This window comes from Podarcis bocagei (genome assembly GCF_964188305.1).
Source record: "Podarcis bocagei genome assembly, chromosome: 9".
NCBI classification, from domain to species: Eukaryota; Metazoa; Chordata; class Lepidosauria; order Squamata; family Lacertidae; genus Podarcis; species Podarcis bocagei.
The window spans coordinates 37403659-37415994 of NC_138134.1; the positions used below are offsets into that span (position 1 = coordinate 37403659).

Here is a 12336-nt window from a genome sequence, read left to right on the forward strand (position 1 = left end):
AGTGCAAGTAGTGTTGTAAATAAAAATATGCCCTTTTCCCTTATGGGGTATCCAAGAGCCCATATAGAGTCCTTACATAGGTTCCCTATTGGTAGGAGAAAATAACAGCGGCCAACCAGAGAATATTGAGAAGCAAAGCAGCTAGTAAGCTTGATCTTTATTGATCTGTTGCAACAGGGTACTCCCCTCACACGCAGGAGAGGAAGAGGATCCAGAACAATGGCGTGCAAGGCCTTATAAAGACTTTTGAAATTCCCATTCTCTAGATCAAGACCACCCCCAGAAACATTATGCATACATCACAGAAGGGGTGTAACCTAAGACCACCCCTCAGATACATCCCACCTACATCACAGAAATTTAAATGTTGTTTTTCTCTTGTCCTTGTTTATCTCCTGTCTGGCAGGTTGCTTGATTGAATTTCCTGGGGAGCCTGGCCATTCTTTTGTAGTGGTAAAATACTTATTTCCTGGGCCAGGTCACAGGCTCACACCTTATTCAAACACAGATTAAGACAGGATTTGTGAAGGAAGAGACAATGGGGAGGCTTTTCCATTTTTAACCTTGCAGAGAAAGGATTTGGTCAGTTTAGGAATCAAAATGGTTCCAGGTTGGCTTTCCTGTGCTGATCTATGTATCTGCAGTTATGAACATTACTATATATCTAAAACCATAAAATTCCTATCACATTATTCCCCCCTTTGGGGCTAGAATTTTTCTTAAAAAATTTTGCCCCACAAATAATAACATCGTATGTTGTAAATGGATGTCTTTGTATGAATATATCATATAAAAATAACACATGTTGTGTTTTGCTACTAAATTACATGTGGCATTCTAACACTTTGGGAGAGACCATTTACTCAATAGTGTTCTATGCTTTACACCTAGCAGGAAGGTCCACTAATGACTGAAAAATGCAGTTGGTGTTTTGTCCTTCGCCATTTTTGTGTGTTTCTCAGGTGTCAAGCTAGTTCTTCTGTGGTCTCACACTGACATAGTGCTACAGCAACACATCCTGTCTGTTGAATCCCCTCAGGGCTTTCATTTAACCATGTCGCCTGGCATTCACCATAGCTGGCACAGGTTTGGGCATCTCGTGAGGGAGATGCCTTGGCCTTGGCCTTTCTATGGGATTCTATTATAGGCTGTGGTTTTGCACTCATGGGAAGTTGCTCACTTGCACTTAAAGGACCAAAAAGCTAATTGCAGCCTGGATACACTTGCCCAATTCAAACTGAGTCCAATTTGAATTTATCTTGCCCCATGGTTCTCAACTTTTCAAACCAATCTGTTAAAAGAAAACCATTCTTAACAAGGGCAGTTGTCCAAATAAGTCAATTTAAGTCTATAAGGGATCCTTCCTGCTAAACCAAAGCATATCCACCTTCATGTTTCTTAGAAGCTTCTCCTTGGTAAAGCAAGTTTTAGCACATTTTTTTAAATGGGTAGGGAAGGTTGGCATAGTGCCAGGTGGGACAATGAAATGTGGTTATCTAAACACTGGACTACACAATAGTGTGAGCTATTAGAAAGTATAAAATGCATGAGAATCCTCCAGTGGGGTGTAAGGAATAAGACATTAAACATAAAAACAATTACACACAAAAATACACGCCCCCCCCTTTGTGGAAATAACACACTGTCAGACACATTTCAACATTCCTACGTAATAACACATAATACACAAAAAAACCTAATTAAATATCAGTTGCATATCTTGACACAATTGTGATCTTTTACGTATGTATCTTTTGAATCCTGGAGCACAGAGGCTTGAGTTTCAAAAGTGAGAAAATGTCCTTGCAATTCAACTCCTCCCCCCTTTGTCAGCCCCACTCCCCCATCAGTCTATATCCTTTGAAAGAGATAGCTGTGGGCACTTGAAAACTCTGGTGTCTTGTTGCAGGTCTTGTGATGGCGAAGAACTGAGTTGAGGGGTTGTTGCTGCTTTTCATCATTGCACATCTGTATAAGTGATATCCTGTAAGGGGGCAGGGTTTTGGCGCGACTTAAAAACACAGTTAGACAAGGAAGGGGCAAAAGGCAAAAAGGATGTCCTCCAGTTTCCATGGGAAGCTGCAAATAACAATCTTAGTGGATTAAACATTTTATTCATTACCACATTTCCATATAATTACTGTTATTATCTGCTAAGTTTGTTTGCTTTCCTTCACTTAATAAAAAATTACTCCACATGTAGAGAAAGAGAACTGTAAAAAATACAAGAAAGGTTAAAAAATAAAAAGTAAGCAAAAAATTAGATAACCAGTTAGATGAAAATGGACTTGACACAAAGACATCAGATTCAGAAAAGAACTATTATTAAATAGTACAAAGATATTATCACAGTAGTTAAATAGGTACTGCTCCAGTGGGAAGGTAAACGGCGTTTCCGTGCGCTGCTCTGGTTTCGCCAGAAGTGGCTTAGTCATGCTGGCCACATGACCTGGAAAAACTGTCTGTGAACAAACGTCAGCTCCCTCGGCCAGTAAAGCGAGTGGGCGCCACAACCCAGAGTCATTTGTGACTGGACTTAACTGTCAGGGATTCTTTACATTTACCTTTTAAGATTACAAGCACAAAGCATTAAAAAATAATAATCAAGATTCCTTGTACTCTGCTTCACTCTCCCTTTTTTCCCACCCAGGGTGCTTCTGCCCTCTGCCTGCCCCTCAGAGCCAGCGCATCGTGTGGGGCTGGGTGACAGCCTCTCCTCCTCCTTGCCTGCCTTCCAGCAGCCACTATGAGCTGCCAAAGGAGGAGGCCAGCAGCAGCCATGGAGAGGCAACATGGTGCTCCCTCTCAGTCTCTGCAGCTGCAGCTGCCATCGCTCAGGAAAAGAGCCAGTTCATCTTCTTCCTCAAGTTCAGCAGTGGAAGCACTGGTGGGTTAAATAGGGGCATTCCATGACCAAACCAGAAGCCAGGATGGCTTTCGTAATTCCAGGACTGTCCGTGGAAAATCAGGACACTTGGAGGGTATTCAGGAGACCTTACTGGCCTCCCTTGAATCTGATTTTGTGTATTTTCTGACGGTTTGTTTTACTGAGCGATACTTTTGTGATTTTTAATTGTTTTCATTGTGTAACGTATATTGGAGTTTCTGTTGTTTTAATGAAATTCGCTGCCTTGAGCACTCTGTGTTCAGAGTGGAAAGGCAAAATAAAAACACAAAAGAGGCAAAGTGAAAACATTCGGGAACAGGGCTAACTAGCATTTAAACAAGAACAGCAAAGCACGCCAGCCCACTTGCAGGACCTATTGAGGATCATTCCCACTTCTCACATTCTTGGATTATTACTGAGGATTAATTGTCAACTTCCCCTTTTTCAGGAGGAAAAAGAGCAAAAGTCATAGTGCTTTGGTAACACCTCCCAAGGAACAAAGTTGCAAAATACTCAGAGGCAGTGGATGGTATAAAAGGAGCTTGTTAAAGCTCATGACTTTTAAACTGCTTTTGGCGAAATATAGTAATAAAACAATTAAGAAGATTGTAGCCTACATAAAATATAATATTTAATACCATCCATCTTCAAAGAGCCGATGTTGCAACAAGGTCAAAAATGAGCTTGCAAATTAATAGCAATGAATTCACTGACCTTGATTCCTCTCTACCTTTGTTCATGCAACACAAATTCCAGGGTCACATCCAGCTGCCAGCACAATACCAGTACAGCAGTGGAATTTTTCCAGAGAAATAATTATTTCACTCCATCCCTGTTCACGACATATATCAGTGCACAGTCTGATGTACCTAATGATGAGAAAAGCAGACATGCTACTAAATATTTGGATTAAGATAGGCAAGGATGGCTCAGACTGCTGAGACAGAAACAGTTTAAGCAGCATTAATAAATAAACAGTGAAATTCATGTACTAAAATGTTTGTAACCATCAGGATATGTCCCTCATGGTGAAGGAGTCTGTCCATAAAGAAGGATTTGAATGATATGGACTCTTAAGCGTTCAATGACATGCAGATGCACTGATTTCCTCCCACTTATGGCAAATTGGAAAATCGGTAGGCTTATTGTTGAACACTGGGAATATATTAGGATCTCCTTCTGATCCTCCAGGTATCTTCTTAAATGTTATGGATGCTAGAAATTGCTTATTCTTTGCAGCAGGCATGTCCAAAGTCCAATTTGGGGGCCTAATCCTAAAAAAGCTCAACAACAAAAAGCTCATGCATGTTCACTTGATCAAAAATCTGGCCCTCTTTGAAAAAAGTTTGGGCACCCCTGCCCAACAACAAAAAGCTCAGCAACAAAAAGCTCATGCTTTACAGGAACAATGTGGACAAAGTATGGAGGGGAACAACGTGTGAAATCTATAGCCACATCAAAAGGTCCATAGGTCCATTGGCTTCCACATATCAGGGCAGAAGGGGGGGAGGAGGAGGAGGAGGAGGAGGAGGAGGAGGAGGAGGAGGAGGAGAAGAAGAAGAAGAAGAAGAAGAAGAAGAAGAAGAAGAAGAAGAAGAAGAAGAAGAAGAAGAAGAAGAACAGCAGCAGCAGCAGCAGCAGCAGCAGCAGCAGCAGCAGCAGCAACATTTGTTGCCCTAACCACTCTGGGCTGCTTCCATATAAAAACACAGTAAAACATTAAACATTAAAAAGCTTCCCTATACAGGGCTGCCTTCAGGTGTTTCCTAAATGTTATATAATTACTCATCTGCTTAACATCTGACGAGAGGGCATTCCACAGGCTGGTACAGGATGGTTTCTTTCCTTCTTTTCACTACACATGCTCCAGGCTGGAGTAGATGAAGGGCCCAAGAGTAAAGACTCTCTAGGAATCTGTTGGACTTCAGATCCAGTGGATCCAAAATCATCAATACTCTGCTACAGTGGAGTCCCCCCCCCCGCCCCATGTCACTAGCAGAGGTCAGCAGAGAAGCACTAACACACCATCCTACCACCTCCCCCCTGCTCTCCCAAGCCATTGTTACAAGAGAATTTGGGCTTGTTCTTTACTTTTTTTCCTTCTAACAATACAAATCATTCAGCTACTGTACTTCAATCATGAATCCACTGAAATCAATGTCAAATGGTGCTTTGTACTCATTTATTTTTGAAGTCTTTCCTCTTCTGCTTAGGTGCCTTAATGTCATAGAGAAGATTCCATATGTTCATTAAAAACGTTTTAACAAAGAGTGGTAGGTTTGGTCACTAACAGCGCAACCCTGACCATGTCTATTCTAGTTTTATATAATTCAATGGGACTTAGTCACAGGTCTGTGGGTTTAGGATTACAGTTTTTGCTTTTTTTCTCATACTGAAGAGAAACCTTTATTTCTGGATCTTCAAAGGAGAGATTTCAATGAAGTTCTGAAGCATATAAATTTTAAAAGTATAAGTCAATGAATCAGTTAAAAGCCTGATAGTTAATATGGTTTTTAAAATGTAATCAGTTGGCAGTCCTAAATTTAAGGTAGTAATTCAAAGACTACCGCCAGGGGAACTATGCCAGTCTAAGTGGCCATTAATCACCTCTTAATGTGAGGATGTTTCACGCTAAACTGGCAGATTTGTAAATATGTATCTATACAAAATTAGAAACCTAGCTCAAAAAGTATCACAACTGCCTGAATTTTCTCACTGAGATAGGTGGGTAGGCTTCTGAAATACAATCATCCAATATTTACACCCCATGCAACACATGGGTGAGACTGGCTGACTTATAATGATAGCCTGTCTCTCAGGCTGCTGGCATTCTGAGATGCACTGCCTGAACTCACCTACGGTAAGGACACAAGGAACTAAGGTCTGTGCAAAAGAAGGTCAACTGCTGAACAAAAAGGATAAGTTTGATGAAAACTAAGGAAGGCTTGCAGGCAGAAACACATTACCCTTTATGACAAAGCATGGGGGCAAAGGGATCACTCACACAACAGATGTTACAGGAATCTGAAACAAACCTTGGAGGTTGCCTGATCACCAACAGATTTTGCCAGGCCTGCTTTACAGAACCTCCTCACAGCAGCAGAGGAAGCCACTTGGGCGCCTGGGGCAGCGCACCCAGGAGCTGGGCAAGCCGCCCATAGGGACGGGGTGGGGCGCACCCAGGGGCCTCCAGGGTCTGCCTGCCTCCTCCCAGTCAGCCACCCTACAGCGGGGGAGGCAGCGGGCAGACTGTTTGGGCAATGCGGAGCCTGCACGTGCCCAAGATACCGCGTCTCTCCCAGGAGAGAGGCATGGCTCCGGTACACTGCACGCCCCACGGTGAGTGCCACCTGGCATTTTGTCGCCCCCCCCCCAGTGGTGACACCTTGGGTGGCCCACACCCACCGCATCCCCCTTCCTCCACCCCTGCTTCCTCATCTTTTCTTTTGCCTACCTTAAAGGGACCCTTGACCATTAAGTCCAGTCGTGGCCGACTCTGGGGTTGCGGTGCTCATCTCGCTTTATTGGCCGAGGGAGCCAGCGTACAGCTTCCAGGTCATGTGGCCAGCATGACTAAGCCGCTTCTGGCAAACCAAAGCAGCGCACGGAAACGCAGTTTACCTTCCCGCCAGAGTGGTACCTATTTATCTACTTGCACTTTGACGTGCTTTCGAACTGCTAGGTTGGCAGGAGCTGGGACCGAGCAATGGGAGCTCACCCCGTCACGGGGATTCGAACCGCCAACCTTCTGATCGGCAAGCCCTAGGCTCTGTGGTTTAACCCACAGTGCCACCCGTGTCCTTTTGCCTACCTTAGTACATTCTAAACCTGGCCAGGGACTGGTAGCCTTTTCAGGTGGGAACTTTAAGGGAGAAATGACCAGAGTGAGACTTTAAGCATGCTTACCTGAAAGAATCATCATGAAATGCAATTTGGCCTCCTCAGAAGTAAATGTATTTCAGATAATGGTGCCAGAAATGCAATTTGACTTTGTATGCCACAATTATTCATGTTTATATGAATACTTCCCTCTGGAAAATAAGCCAGTTAGGATTATTATTCAGATTGCAAAAATGAGGTGGGCAAATGTTGGGCATGATCTGTTGGGAGAAAATGCCCTGGGGTGCCTGCAGCCCCCATTCCTCTGGACGTACTCCGGTGAGCATAGCTCTGGAAAAGGCTTCCCAGTGACCTACACCAGCTGGTGTAAGCACACTATCCTTCTGGCTTAACACAGCAAGAAGTTAGAGACATTGTAGTTCTAAACTACTAATTTATTTACAGAATATACAGACAAGAAATCATGGTATCATGGTACTTGCTCTCAGATCCGAGAGAAGAAAAATCCACAGTGTAAAAGTGAAAGTACAATTTTAGTCTCATGCTGGAAGAAAGATAAGCCTGTCTTCCCTTCTCACGCTCCTCACAGACAGGCGTGTGAATCACACAAATCATACAATGCAGCTTCAGAAGCCTGGTTTGCTAACATGATCCTGAGCACAGAGTTAAGCACATTTAATTCCCCTTTTTTTCAGTGAGCATGAGCTAGGCCTTTAAAATACATTTTTGAGGGGAACTTAAGGGGATTTCATAATTAACTATATGACCAAAATCTCCTCATGCCCCACTAAAATCAATATAATGACTTAGTTTTGACTAGGGATGTTGGAGAATTGCATCAGAAATGGAAATTGGAATGGAAATTTGCCACAAGTCACATGTTGATCCAAGGTCAATCAAAAATCACACGAGTGAATAAAAGTAGTATTCATTATGTGATTCCTTTCAGTTTGTAAACATTACAAAATAATTACATTATTTTCTGAATTGTTTGTAATGTTGCCATTCCATTGAAATGCATTGAAATTCATTACATAACTAGTTACATTAGCTAGCAGAGGTCAAAGAGTAGCAGAACAAAAGCAGCGTTGGTTGTTATGGACATGGGACAGGGTAGAAGTTGCTTCCTCCTTGCATCCCCAGTTGTGACAAATTTATGTTCATTCATTTCAATGAGACTTTAGTGTGGCTTTCCTAATGCCAGCCATCCCCCAACCTGGTAGGGGACAGATAGTTTGGACTACAGGCTCCCTAATTCCTGGCTATTAGTCATGATGGCTTTGGCTGATAAGAATTTCAGTTACAACATCTGGAGGGCATGAGGTTGGAGAAGGCTGGGTCATTTTATGAGTGAAAGGAGTTCTGTAAACAGAAAGGCCTCTTCCAATTGTAAAAGGAGCTGCAATTCAATTGAAGTTTTCATAAATGCAAGGTGCAATTTTCACCATGCTGTTCTGCAGGGACTCTGTCAAACCTGTAGAGCAAATTTTGAAGGCCAAATTAGCTTTAGACAAAGGAAGAACTGGGGGGTTGGATTGCCTCCTGCCCCATGTTTGATTTCCACAAGTAGAACTCTGCTAATGCCTCTCCCAAACTAAACTTTTGGATTGTGGTCTGTGTAGCCCTAAAATGTAAGTCTGAGGCTTGGGATTTGTTTTCAGCATGAATGTCAACTGTGGGGCATTTGAAGATTGGTGTCCTAATTCACAAACTGCATGGGAACACTAAAGTTCTGATCTGTGCTCAGAATTGCCCCATTCAGTTCAACAAAGAGACATGCTCTATCATGTCTAGAATGGAAAAATGTACATCTTTCATTGAAATCAGCCAACCCATTCAACAGATCCATGTAAACATCTACATGGAAATCGGGACATCCTTAATGATCTGCAGGCCAGCAATGCCAGAGGGACTGAAACTAAGCAATACTTATTACATCAGCTAAAGGATTCTTCTCCTTTTTGTTTGAATGTTCCTCTAGCTTGCAATCACCATGAGGGGGAAAATAAACAGCTGGCCAAAATTTCAAATAAATGAAAAGGTATGGCAGTGCATAAACTAACAATTCTCATTAAATTATATGTGAATAGAGTCTACCATTTGGTTAGGGTTTTCTTTTCCAGCTTTCCATTTGTTTAATCTGACAATATTTAATCAAATCACTTGCAAGATATCCCTAATCAGTGAGAACGCCAAAACAATGTAATGCTTCTCACTCTAGGATGATTACAGTTTGACAGAAAAAAGGGAGAAGCTGAATCATTTACCTACAAGCCAACTTTTTATGCCTGAATATTCTTTAAACGCAATTGATTGTTTCATATAAATTAAGCACAAGCCTAGCATTGTAAAAATTTCATCTCATGAGCCTTTGCAGGCTATATTCAAACCATTAAAGAAAAATTTTGATAGTACACTGTTAGAACTTAAAAACACAGTGTGCCATTTGCTTTTATATTAACTGAAACATATTTTCTTTTTTTTTTCTTTTTGAAGGATAGAATACCCAGTTTTGATATTTCTATTTAACACAACAGTAACAAGAATCTACTATTAGCTTTTCAGTTAATTTTTAAAATCCACCGACAGAATCATACAACACATTCAGAAGCTCTGGGCACACTGCAGTGCAGCGCTGTGTCCCTACTTAATTTGGCTAGTAAATTGGGACTCAACCTGAGGAATGCATACTTTCCCCACAGTCCTTTGTAGATGTTCAAAGTGGGTACAAAGAAAGTACATTGGGAAAGAGGCAAAACTCAGGTCCTACAATGCCCTACAGATGTTCCGTTTAAACATCTGAAAAGACGTCGCACATGTATGCTGTATTCAGACATGGGGTTCATTGCATTTGTTTTCCTGGTTTTAATAATAGAGCTTCTGTCCCAATTACTAATGTTCCTTTTACACGGTAGTACTTGTTGCATTAGGGACGCAGGTGGCACTGTAAACGGCATTTCTGTGTGCTGCTCTGGTTCGCCAGAAGCGGCTCAGTCATGCTGGCCACATGACCCGGAAGCTGTACGCAGGCTCCCTCGGCCAATAAAGCGAGATGAGCGCCGCAACCCCAGAGTCGGTCACGACTGGACCTAATGGTCAGGGGTCCCTTTACCTTTACCTTTACCTGTTACATTATGGAGCAGCAGCTTTTTTATTGATATGCCATCATGTCACATGAAATTTTAAACAGTGGGAAAGAACCGTCCGCTAGGATTGTACCCCAGATTTCACCATGTGAAATTACAGTGCAAAACTCCAACAAAGGTATTGGGGTTGCAAACAGACATTTTCGGGCTCTCTTTAGCCCAGGCATAGGCAAACTCGGCCCTCCAGATGTTTTGGGACTACAACTCCCATCATCCCTGACCACTGGTCCTGTTAGCTAGGGAGGATGGGAGTTGTAGTCCCAAAACATCTGGAGGGCTGAGTTTGCCTATGCCTGATTTAGCCCTATAAATTAGTTCATGCATCTTGAGGCAGCGTTTGCTGCCACAGTGCTATTCCTTCCTGTAGTCACTCTTAACATCTGTAAGGGGTTAAGCAGGCTTTCACTTCTTTTCCACTTTTAAAATGTGCTAAAGTGGGAGGGATTGCTCTTATCCAAGAGCAGTCACCCAAGGCTTGCTCCCAATTCACTAACCAAGTTAGCAGGCAGCTAGTATGTCTAGTTAGCAGTTATGCCTGTAACAGTCTTACATAGTTAATGTCCTTTCAAATATTTATCTTCATAAACTCTTCCATTACTACAACTGTCACAGAGGCACAGGACTGTATATCTAACACTGTCACTCCATGACTTCTCCATTCATGAATGGAGAGCTCATTCATAGAGAAACAAAGCTTAGGAAAATGAGGTTATAGCTGCTCTGAGTTTTGAAAGGAGATCTGAAAGGGCCAAACTATACACACTTGACCTAAAAGACTGCTTAAAAGCTGCAGTTAATGAAAAATATAGGCTGCTAGATTACTAACTGAATTAAGCATTACGATCATATTATGACTGTGCTGTGCCACCCTCGTTGGCACACAGATTCTAGGCCTAATTCAAGGTTCTGGTGTTAACCTTTTAAGTCCTCCAAATTTATGACTAGAATATTTGAAGGACCAACTGCCTCCATATGTACCTACCTTTTCTCTATAATCTTCAAGGGCAGGTCTCCTGAAGGTACCCCTGCAATCTGAAGGGAGGCACCTGGCTATTAGAGAGAGGCCTTCTTCGTGGTGACCCCAGTTACAGAACTTCTGCCTGAGAAATTTGCCTGCCACCTAACTTAATGACAATTTCAGCACAAGACAAAAACTTTTTTTTTCCTTCCTGAGCTCTGTACATGCAATTTTAATGCTATTAAACTGTTAACCTTGCTCCTATGCTTTTGTGTATTTAGGTGTTTTGTTTTGACCATGGCAGCACCTGGCAGAGGAAGAGAGCAAAAAGAGTGATTGCAGAGTAGAAGAAGGAGGGCATGCCAAAAAGATTGACCAAGACGTAGTTAGGACCATCAAACTCCTGAAGTATACACAGATTTGACACACACACACACACACCGCCACTTCATAGCAAATCAGAGATCAACAAAGAAAGACCCAAGCAGTGTTGTGCAAACCAGAACTCCATCCTTGAATCACCTAAGCTATTACTGGGCCTGGTCATGCCAACATGTGTGTTCTTGAGAAAGTAGGCATAAGGCCTGTCAATTTAAAATTCAAACTCTCTTTCTAGACCCTCCAAGTGTCCCTTTTTTCCAGGGACAGTCCTGGATTCACAGAAACTATCCCAGTTTCTGATCTGATCCCAGAATGCCCCGCTTTTCCTTAGGACATCCCTATTTCCACTGGATAAATGTTGGAGGGTATGCAGTTATGTGACCCCTGAACCAAGGAGATGAGTAACTGTACAACCCTTAGAAGACATCTGAAGGCAGCCCTATACAGGGAAGCTTTTTTAAGTGTTTGATGTTTTAGTATGTTTTTATATGTGTTGGAAGTTGTGCTGAGTGGCTGAGGCAACCCAGTCAGATTGGCGAGGTATTATTATTATTGTTGTTGTTATTATTATTATTAACAAGTTGGAGGGTATGTGTTTCAGAATGAGAGCTCTATTTAAGTGTGGTAACCAGTAGATTTGTTACTGGGAATAAAGGAAGCTTCATTTACTATTATAATTGGTAGGAAATAAAACTTTATAAACCTTGTGATTCTGGGTATCTCTCCCCCCCCCCCCCCGGCAAAGAATCATCTGATAATTGGTAAATTTGTAACAAGAGGACTTTGAGGTTTCCTTCACAAAGTAGAATCACCCAAAGTACCCTCAACAGAGTTTGAGAACCTAGCGTATGAAGAGTGAACGTATTATCGCATCTATTACGCCTGTTTCCTTTGATAGCAGTTTTCGCAAACTCTTGCATCAACACACACAGATATACACACTGAATAGGGAAATCTAAAAACATGTATCAAAAGAAAATGCAAAACACTGATAGCACTCTCATGGCTTTCATTTCATTGTCAATCTGTATAATCTCTCCTGTGAACACTTGAAATATGCATTCTATATAGCATAACTGGAAGTGTTCTATGATTGCCTTTATGCAGAAGTTGAATGCCCTATG

At 42.0% G+C, this 12336-nt stretch overlaps 1 long non-coding RNA gene across 1 annotated transcript in view; it reads right to left on the reverse strand.

Annotated features, from left to right (window-relative positions):
* Positions 1–12336, reverse strand: part of LOC308595184 — a 198338-nt gene that overhangs the window by 49820 nt on the left and 136182 nt on the right. Inside the window, exon 10 of the long non-coding RNA XR_014011881.1 lies at positions 3602–3756. This is a non-coding gene — a long non-coding RNA (uncharacterized lncRNA). The remainder of the gene's footprint in view (positions 1–3601; positions 3757–12336) is intronic.